Below are 11,672 nucleotides of genomic sequence, written 5' to 3'. Positions count from 1 at the left end.
ACCTCAAATAAACAGGGTAATTATTAAAAGTTTGCACGCTCCGCGCTCGGAAATTTCTGGTCCGATTCGGCCGAGTGACCACTCAAAATGTTCCTCTAGACAAGCTCTATCCAACGGTGGGATCAGTAGTTGGACTATTTTGATGAATTCCTGAGAGAAAAATCCACATACCTCAAATAAACAGGGTAATTATTAAAAGTTTGCACGCTCCGCGCTCGGAAATTCCTGGTCCGATTCGGCCGAGTGACCACTAAAATGTTCCTCTAGATAAGATCTATCCAACGGTGGGATCAGTAGTGGGACTATTTTGATGAATTCCTGAGAGAAAAATCCACATACCTCAAATGAACAGGGTAATTATTAAAAGTTTGCACGCTCCGCGCTCGGAAATTCCTGGTCCGATTCGGCCGAGTGACCACTAAAATGTTCCTCTAGATAAGATCTATCCAACGGTGGGATCAGTCGTGGGATTATTTTGATGAATTCCTGAGAAAAAAATTCACACACGTCAAATAAACCGGGTAAGTATTAAAAGTTTGCACGCTCCGCGCTCGGAAATTTAAGGTCCGATTCGGCCGAGTGACCACTCAAAATGTTCCTCTAGACAAGCTCTATCCAACGGTGGCATCAGTCGTGGGACTATTTTTATGAATTCCTGAGAAAAAAATTCACACACGTCAAATAAACCGGGTAAATATTAAAAGTTTGCACGCTCTGCGCTTGGAAATTCCTGGTCCGATTCGGCCGTGTGACCACTCAAAATGTTCCTCTAGACAAGCTCTATCCGACGGTGGGATCAGTAGTGGGACTATTTTGATGAATTCCTGAGAGAAAAATCCACATACCTCAAATAAACAGGGTAATTATTAAAAGTTTGCACGCTCCGCACTCGGAAATTCCTGGTCCGATTCGGCCGAGTGACCACTCAAAATGTTTCTCTAGACAAGCTCTATCCAACGGTAGGATCAGTCGTGGGACTATTTTGATGAATTCCGGAGATAGAAATACACATACGTCAAATATACCGGGTAATTATTAAAAGTTTGCACGCTCTGCGCTTGGAAATTCCTGGTCCGATTCGGCCGTGTGACCACTCAAAATGTTCCTTTAGACAAGCTCTATCCAACGGTGCGATCAGTCGTGGGACTATTTTGATGAATTCCAGAGATAGGAGTAGACATACGTCAAATAAACCGGGTAAATATTAAAAGTTTGCATGCTCCGCGCTCGGAAATTTCTGGTCCGATTCGGCCCAGTGACCACTCAAAATGTTCCTCTAGACTAGCTCTATCCAACGGTGGGATCAGTCGTGGGATTATTTTGATGAATTCCTGAGAAAAAAATTCACACACGTCAAATAAACCGGGTAAGTATTAAAAGTTTGCACGCTCCGCGCTCGGAAATTTAAGGTCCGATTCGGCCGAGTGACCACTCAAAATGTTCCTCTAGACAAGCTCTATCCAACGGTAGGATCAGTCGTGGGACTATTTTGATGAATTCCGGAGATAGAAATACACATACGTCAAATATACCGGGTAATTATTAAAAGTTTGCACGCTCTGCGCTTGGAAATTCCTGGTCCGATTCGGCCGTGTGACCACTCAAAATGTTCCTCTAGACAAGCTCTATCCAACGGTGGGATCAGTCGTGGGACTATTTTGATGAATTCCGGAGATAGAAATACACATACGTCAAATATACGGGGTAATTATTAAAAGTTTGCACGCTCCGCGCTCGGAAATTCCTGGTCCGATTCGGACGAGTGACCACTAAAATGTTCCTCTAGACAAGCTCTATCCAACGGAGGTATCAGTCGTGGGACTATTTTGATGAATTCCTGAGAGAAAAATCCACATACCTCAAATAAACAGGGTAATTATAAAAAGTTTGCACGCTCCGCGCTCGGAAATTCCTGGTCCGATTCGGCCGAGTGACCACTAAAATATTCCTCTAGACAAGCTCTATCCAACGGTGGGATCAGTTGTGGGACTATTTTGATGAATTCCGGAGATAGAAATACACATACGTCAAATATACCGGGTAATTATTAAAAGTTTGCACGCTCCGCGCTTGGAAATTCCTGGTCCGATTCGGCCGTGTGACCACTCAAAATGTTCCTCTAGACAAGCTCTATCCAACGGTGGGATCAGTAGTGGGACTATTTTGATGAATTCCTGAGAGAAAAATCCACATACCTCAAATAAACAGGGTAATTATTAAAAGTTTGCTCGCTCGGCGCTCGGAAATTCCTGGTCTGATTCGGCCGTGTGACCACTCAAAATGTTCCTCTAGACAAGCTCTATCCAACGGTGGGATCAGTAGTGGGACTATTTTGATGAATTCCTGAGAGAAAAATCCACATACCTCAAATAAACAGGGTAATTATTAAAAGTTTGCACGCTCCGCGCTCGGAAATTCCTGGTCCGATTCGGCCGTGTGACCACTCAAAATGTTCCTCTAGACAAGCTCTATCCAACGGTGGGATCAGTAGTGGGACTATTTTGATGAATTCCTGAGAGGAAAATCCACATACCTCAAATAAACAGGGTAATTATTAAAAGTTTGCACGCTCCGCGCTCGGAAATTTCTGGTCCGATTCGGCCGAGTGACCACTCAAAATGTTCCTCTAGACAAGCTCTATCCAACGGTGGGATCAGTAGTTGGACTATTTTGATGAATTCCTGAGAGAAAAATCCACATACCTCAAATAAACAGGGTAATTATTAAAAGTTTGCACGCTCCGCGCTCGGAAATTCCTGGTCCGATTCGGCCGAGTGACCACTAAAATGTTCCTCTAGATAAGATCTATCCAACGGTGGGATCAGTAGTGGGACTATTTTGATGAATTCCTGAGAGAAAAATCCACATACCTCAAATGAACAGGGTAATTATTAAAAGTTTGCACGCTCCGCGCTCGGAAATTCCTGGTCCGATTCGGCCGAGTGACCACTAAAATGTTCCTCTAGATAAGATCTATCCAACGGTGGGATCAGTCGTGGGATTATTTTGATGAATTCCTGAGAAAAAAATTCACACACGTCAAATAAACCGGGTAAGTATTAAAAGTTTGCACGCTCCGCGCTCGGAAATTTAAGGTCCGATTCGGCCGAGTGACCACTCAAAATGTTCCTCTAGACAAGCTCTATCCAACGGTGGCATCAGTCGTGGGACTATTTTTATGAATTCCTGAGAAAAAAATTCACACACGTCAAATAAACCGGGTAAGTATTAAAAGTTTGCACGCTCCGCGCTCGGAAATTTAAGGTCCGATTCGGCCGAGTGACCACTCAAAATGTTCCTCTAGACAAGCTCTATCCAACGGTGGCATCAGTCGTGGGACTATTTTTATGAATTCCTGAGAAAAAAATTCACACACGTCAAATAAACCGGGTAAATATTAAAAGTTTGCACGCTCTGCGCTTGGAAATTCCTGGTCCGATTCGGCCGTGTGACCACTCAAAATGTTCCTCTAGACAAGCTCTATCCGACGGTGGGATCAGTAGTGGGACTATTTTGATGAATTCCTGAGAGAAAAATCCACATACCTCAAATAAACAGGGTAATTATTAAAAGTTTGCACGCTCCGCACTCGGAAATTCCTGGTCCGATTCGGCCGAGTGACCACTCAAAATGTTTCTCTAGACAAGCTCTATCCAACGGTAGGATCAGTCGTGGGACTATTTTGATGAATTCCGGAGATAGAAATACACATACGTCAAATATACCGGGTAATTATTAAAAGTTTGCACGCTCTGCGCTTGGAAATTCCTGGTCCGATTCGGCCGTGTGACCACTCAAAATGTTCCTTTAGACAAGCTCTATCCAACGGTGCGATCAGTCGTGGGACTATTTTGATGAATTCCAGAGATAGGAGTAGACATACGTCAAATAAACCGGGTAAATATTAAAAGTTTGCATGCTCCGCGCTCGGAAATTTCTGGTCCGATTCGGCCCAGTGACCACTCAAAATGTTCCTCTAGACTAGCTCTATCCAACGGTGGGATCAGTCGTGGGATTATTTTGATGAATTCCTGAGAAAAAAATTCACACACGTCAAATAAACCGGGTAAGTATTAAAAGTTTGCACGCTCCGCGCTCGGAAATTTAAGGTCCGATTCGGCCGAGTGACCACTCAAAATGTTCCTCTAGACAAGCTCTATCCAACGGTAGGATCAGTCGTGGGACTATTTTGATGAATTCCGGAGATAGAAATACACATACGTCAAATATACCGGGTAATTATTAAAAGTTTGCACGCTCTGCGCTTGGAAATTCCTGGTCCGATTCGGCCGTGTGACCACTCAAAATGTTCCTCTAGACAAGCTCTATCCAACGGTGGGATCAGTCGTGGGACTATTTTGATGAATTCCGGAGATAGAAATACACATACGTCAAATATACGGGGTAATTATTAAAAGTTTGCACGCTCCGCGCTCGGAAATTTCTGGTCCGATTCGGCCGAGTGACCACTCAAAATGTTCCTCTAGACAAGCTCTATCCAACGGTGGGATCAGTAGTTGGACTATTTTGATGAATTCCTGAGAGAAAAATCCACATACCTCAAATAAACAGGGTAATTATTAAAAGTTTGCACGCTCCGCGCTCGGAAATTCCTGGTCCGATTCGGCCGAGTGACCACTAAAATGTTCCTCTAGATAAGATCTATCCAACGGTGGGATCAGTAGTGGGACTATTTTGATGAATTCCTGAGAGAAAAATCCACATACCTCAAATGAACAGGGTAATTATTAAAAGTTTGCACGCTCCGCGCTCGGAAATTCCTGGTCCGATTCGGCCGAGTGACCACTAAAATGTTCTTCTAGATAAGATCTATCCAACGGTGGGATCAGTCGTGGGATTATTTTGATGAATTCCTGAGAAAAAAATTCACACACGTCAAATAAACCGGGTAAGTATTAAAAGTTTGCACGCTCCGCGCTCGGAAATTTAAGGTCCGATTCGGCCGAGTGACCACTCAAAATGTTCCTCTAGACAAGCTCTATCCAACGGTGGCATCAGTCGTGGGACTATTTTTATGAATTCCTGAGAAAAAAATTCACACACGTCAAATAAACCGGGTAAATATTAAAAGTTTGCACGCTCTGCGCTTGGAAATTCCTGGTCCGATTCGGCCGTGTGACCACTCAAAATGTTCCTCTAGACAAGCTCTATCCGACGGTGGGATCAGTAGTGGGACTATTTTGATGAATTCCTGAGAGAAAAATCCACATACCTCAAATAAACAGGGTAATTATTAAAAGTTTGCACGCTCCGCACTCGGAAATTCCTGGTCCGATTCGGCCGAATGACCACTCAAAATGTTTCTCTAGACAAGCTCTATCCAACGGTAGGATCAGTCGTGGGACTATTTTGATGAATTCCGGAGATAGAAATACACATACGTCAAATATACCGGGTAATTATTAAAAGTTTGCACGCTCTGCGCTTGGAAATTCCTGGTCCGATTCGGCCGTGTGACCACTCAAAATGTTCCTTTAGACAAGCTCTATCCAACGGTGCGATCAGTCGTGGGACTATTTTGATGAATTCCAGAGATAGGAGTAGACATACGTCAAATAAACCGGGTAAATATTAAAAGTTTGCATGCTCCGCGCTCGGAAATTTCTGGTCCGATTCGGCCCAGTGACCACTCAAAATGTTCCTCTAGACTAGCTCTATCCAACGGTGGGATCAGTCGTGGGATTATTTTGATGAATTCCTGAGAAAAAAATTCACACACGTCAAATAAACCGGGTAAGTATTAAAAGTTTGCACGCTCCGCGCTCGGAAATTTAAGGTCCGATTCGGCCGAGTGACCACTCAAAATGTTCCTCTAGACAAGCTCTATCCAACGGTAGGATCAGTCGTGGGACTATTTTGATGAATTCCGGAGATAGAAATACACATACGTCAAATATACCTTGTAATTATTAAAAGTTTGCACGCTCTGCGCTTGGAAATTCCTGGTCCGATTCGGCCGTGTGACCACTCAAAATGTTCCTCTAGACAAGCTCTATCCAACGGTGGGATCAGTCGTGGGACTATTTTGATGAATTCCGGAGATAGAAATACACATACGTCAAATATACGGGGTAATTATTAAAAGTTTGCACGCTCCGCGCTCGGAAATTCCTGGTCCGATTCGGACGAGTGACCACTAAAATGTTCCTCTAGACAAGCTCTATCCAACGGTGGGATCAGTCGTGGGACTATTTTGATGAATTCCTGAGAGAAAAATCCACATACCTCAAATAAACAGGGTAATTATTAAAAGTTTGCACGCTCCGCGCTCGGAAATTCCTGGTCCGATTCGGCCGAGTGACCACTCAAAATGTTCCTCTAGACAAGCTCTATCCAACGGTAGGATCAGTCGTGGGACTATTTTGATGAATTCCGGAGATAGAAATACACATACGTCAAATATACCGGGTAATTATTAAAAGTTTGCACGCTCTGCGCTTGGAAATTCCTGGTCCGATTCGGCCGTGTGACCACTCAAAATGTTCCTTTAGACAAGCTCTATCCAACGGTGCGATCAGTCGTGGGACTATTTTGATGAATTCCAGAGAGAAAAATCCACATACCTCAAATAAACAGGGTAATTATTAAAAGTTTGCACGCTCCGCACTCGGAAATTCCTGGTCCGATTCGGCCGAGTGACCACTCAAAATGTTTCTCTAGACAAGCTCTATCCAACGGTAGGATCAGTCGTGGGACTATTTTGATGAATTCCGGAGATAGAAATACACATACGTCAAATATACCGGGTAATTATTAAAAGTTTGCACGCTCTGCGCTTGGAAATTCCTGGTCCGATTCGGCCGTGTGACCACTCAAAATGTTCCTTTAGACAAGCTCTATCCAACGGTGCGATCAGTCGTGGGACTATTTTGATGAATTCCAGAGATAGGAGTAGACATACGTCAAATAAACCGGGTAAATATTAAAAGTTTGCATGCTCCGCGCTCGGAAATTTCTGGTCCGATTCGGCCCAGTGACCACTCAAAATGTTCCTCTAGACTAGCTCTATCCAACGGTGGGATCAGTCGTGGGATTATTTTGATGAATTCCTGAGAAAAAAATTCACACACGTCAAATAAACCGGGTAAGTATTAAAAGTTTGCACGCTCCGCGCTCGGAAATTTAAGGTCCGATTCGGCCGAGTGACCACTCAAAATGTTCCTCTAGACAAGCTCTATCCAACGGTAGGATCAGTCGTGGGACTATTTTGATGAATTCCGGAGATAGAAATACACATACGTCAAATATACCGGGTAATTATTAAAAGTTTGCACGCTCTGCGCTTGGAAATTCCTGGTCCGATTCGGCCGTGTGACCACTCAAAATGTTCCTCTAGACAAGCTCTATCCAACGGTGGGATCAGTCGTGGGACTATTTTGATGAATTCCGGAGATAGAAATACACATACGTCAAATATACGGGGTAATTATTAAAAGTTTGCACGCTCCGCGCTCGGAAATTCCTGGTCCGATTCGGACGAGTGACCACTAAAATGTTCCTCTAGACAAGCTCTATCCAACGGTGGGATCAGTCGTGGGACTATTTTGATGAATTCCTGAGAGAAAAATCCACATACCTCAAATAAACAGGGTAATTATTAAAAGTTTGCACGCTCCGCGCTCGGAAATTCCTGGTCCGATTCGGCCGAGTGACCACTCAAAATGTTCCTCTAGACAAGCTCTATCCAACGGTAGGATCAGTCGTGGGACTATTTTGATGAATTCCGGAGATAGAAATACACATACGTCAAATATACCGGGTAATTATTAAAAGTTTGCACGCTCTGCGCTTGGAAATTCCTGGTCCGATTCGGCCGTGTGACCACTCAAAATGTTCCTTTAGACAAGCTCTATCCAACGGTGCGATCAGTCGTGGGACTATTTTGATGAATTCCAGAGAGAAAAATCCACATACCTCAAATAAACAGGGTAATTATTAAAAGTTTGCACGCTCCGCGCTCGGAAATTCCTGGTCCGATTCGGCCGTGTGACCACTCAAAATGTTCCTTTAGACAAGCTCTATCCAACGGTGAGATCAGTCGTGGGATTATTTTGATGAATTCCTGAGAAAAAAATTCACACACGTCAAATAAACCGGGTAAATATTAAAAGTTTGCACGCTCTGCGCTTGGAAATTCCTGGTCCGATTCGGCCGTGTGACCACTCAAAATGTTCCTCTAGACAAGCTCTATCCAACGGTGGCATCAGTCGTGGGACTATTTTTATGAATTCCTGAGAAAAAAATTCACACACGTCAAATAAACCGGGTAAATATTAAAAGTTTGCACGCTCTGCGCTTGGAAATTCCTGGTCCGATTCGGCCGTGTGACCACTCAAAATGTTCCTCTAGACAAGCTCTATCCAACGGTGGGATCAGTAGTGGGACTATTTTGATGAATTCCTGAGAGAAAAATCCACATACCTCAAATAAACAGGGTAATTATTAAAAGTTTGCACGCTCCGCGCTCGGAAATTCCTGGTCCGATTCGGCCGTGTGACCACTCAAAATGTTCCTTTAGACAAGCTCTATCCAACGGTAGGATCAGTCGTGGGACTATTTTGATGAATTCCTGAGAAAAAAATTCACACACGTCAAATAAACCGGGTAAATATTAAAAGTTTGCACGCTCCGCGCTCGGAAATTTCTGGTCTGATTCGTCCGAGTGACCACTCAAAATGTTCCTCTAGACTAGCTCTATCCAACGGTGGGATCATTCGTGGGACTATTTTGATGAATTCCTGAGAAAAAAATTCACACACGTCAAATAAACCGAGTAAATATTAAAAGTTTGCACGCTCCGCGCTCGGAAATTTCTGGTCTGATTCCGCCGAGTTACCACTCAAAATGTTCCTCTAGACAAGCTCTATCCAAAGGTGGTATCAGTCGTCGGACTATTTTGATGAATTCCAGAGATAGGAGTAGACATACCTAAAATAAACAGTGTAAATATTAAAAGTTTGCACGCTCCGCGCTCGGAAATTTCTGGTCCGATTCGGCCGTGTGACCACTCAAAATGTTCCTCTAGACTAGCTCTATCCAACGGTGGGATCATTCGTGGGACTATTTTTATGATTTCCTGAGAAAAAAATTGACACACGTCAAATAAACCGGGTAAATATTAAAAGTTTGCACGCTCCGCGCTCGGAAATTTCTGGTCCGATTCGGCCGTGTGACCACTCAAAATGTTCCTCTAGACAAGCTCTATCCAACGGTGGTATCAGTCGACGGACTATTTTGATGAATTACTGAGAAAAAAATTCACACACGTCAAATAAACCGGGTAAATATTAAAAGTTTGCACGCTCCGCGCTCGGAAATTTCTGGTCCGATTCGGCCGTGTGACCACTCAAAATGTTCCTCTAGACAAGCTCTATCCAACGGTGGTATCAGTCGACGGACTATTTTGATGAATTACTGAGAAAAAAATTCACACACGTCAAATAAACCGGGTAAATATTAAAAGTTTGCACGCTCCGCGCTCGGAAATTTCTGGTCTGATTCGTCCGAGTGATCACTCAAAATGTTCCTCTAGACTAGCTCTATCCAACGGTGGGATCACTCGTGGGACTATTTTGATGAATTCCTGAGAAAAAAATTCACACTCGTCAAATAAACCGGGTAAATATTAAAAGTTTGCACGCTCCGCGCTCGGAAATTTCTGGTCTGATTCCGCCGAGTTACCACTCAAAATGTTCCTCTAGACAAGCTCTATCCAACGGTGGTATCAGTCGTCGGACTATTTTGATGAATTCCAGAGATAGGAGTAGACATACCTAAAATAAACAGTGTAAATATTAAAAGTTTGCATGCTCCGCGCTCGGAAATTTCTGGTCCGATTCGGCCCAGTGACCACTCAAAATGTTCCTCTAGACTAGCTCTATCCAACGGTGGGATCAGTCGTGGGATTATTTTGATGAATTCCTGAGAAAAAAATTCACACACGTCAAATAAACCGGGTAAGTATTAAAAGTTTGCACGCTCCGCGCTCGGAAATTTAAGGTCCGATTCGGCCGAGTGACCACTCAAAATGTTCCTCTAGACAAGCTCTATCCAACGGTGGCATCAGTCGTGGGACTATTTTTATGAATTCCTGAGAAAAAAATTCACACACGTCAAATAAACCGGGTAAATATTAAAAGTTTGCACGCTCTGCGCTTGGAAATTCCTGGTCCGATTCGGCCGTGTGACCACTCAAAATGTTCCTCTAGACAAGCTCTATCCAACGGTGGGATCAGTAGTGGGACTATTTTGATGAATTCCTGAGAGAAAAATCCACATACCTCAAATAAACAGGGTAATTATTAAAAGTTTGCACGCTCCGCGCTCGGAAATTCCTGGTCCGATTCGGCCGTGTGACCACTCAAAATGTTCCTTTAGACAAGCTCTATCCAACGGTAGGATCAGTCGTGGGACTATTTTGATGAATTCCTGAGAAAAAAATTCACACACGTCAAATAAACCGGGTAAATATTAAAAGTTTGCACGCTCCGCGCTCGGAAATTTCTGGTCTGATTCGTCCGAGTGACCACTCAAAATGTTCCTCTAGACTAGCTCTATCCAACGGTGGGATCATTCGTGGGACTATTTTGATGAATTCCTGAGAAAAAAATTCACACACGTCAAATAAACCGAGTAAATATTAAAAGTTTGCACGCTCCGCGCTCGGAAATTTCTGGTCTGATTCCGCCGAGTTACCACTCAAAATGTTCCTCTAGACAAGCTCTATCCAAAGGTGGTATCAGTCGTCGGACTATTTTGATGAATTCCAGAGATAGGAGTAGACATACCTAAAATAAACAGTGTAAATATTAAAAGTTTGCACGCTCCGCGCTCGGAAATTTCTGGTCCGATTCGGCCGTGTGACCACTCAAAATGTTCCTCTAGACTAGCTCTATCCAACGGTGGGATCATTCGTGGGACTATTTTTATGATTTCCTGAGAAAAAAATTCACACACGTCAAATAAACCGGGTAAATATTAAAAGTTTGCACGCTCCGCGCTCGGAAATTTCTGGTCCGATTCGGCCGTGTGACCACTCAAAATGTTCCTCTAGACAAGCTCTATCCAACGGTGGTATCAGTCGACGGACTATTTTGATGAATTACTGAGAAAAAAATTCACACACGTCAAATAAACCGGGTAAATATTAAAAGTTTGCACGCTCCGCGCTCGGAAATTTCTGGTCCGATTCGGCCGTGTGACCACTCAAAATGTTCCTCTAGACAAGCTCTATCCAACGGTGGTATCAGTCGACGGACTATTTTGATGAATTACTGAGAAAAAAATTCACACACGTCAAATAAACCGGGTAAATATTAAAAGTTTGCACGCTCCGCGCTCGGAAATTTCTGGTCTGATTCGTCCGAGTGATCACTCAAAATGTTCCTCTAGACTAGCTCTATCCAACGGTGGGATCACTCGTGGGACTATTTTGATGAATTCCTGAGAAAAAAATTCACACTCGTCAAATAAACCGGGTAAATATTAAAAGTTTGCACGCTCCGCGCTCGGAAATTTCTGGTCTGATTCCGCCGAGTGACCACTCAAAATGTTCCTCTAGACAAGCTCTATCCAACGGTGGCATCAGTCGTGGGACTATTTTTATGAATTCCTGAGAAAAAAATTCACACACGTCAAATAAACCGGGTAAA

This window comes from Euwallacea similis, unplaced genomic scaffold (assembly GCF_039881205.1).
Source record: "Euwallacea similis isolate ESF13 unplaced genomic scaffold, ESF131.1 scaffold_40, whole genome shotgun sequence".
NCBI classification, from domain to species: Eukaryota; Metazoa; Arthropoda; class Insecta; order Coleoptera; family Curculionidae; genus Euwallacea; species Euwallacea similis.
The sequence above is the reverse complement of the archived record's forward strand: the minus strand, read 5'-3'. Positions refer to the sequence as shown.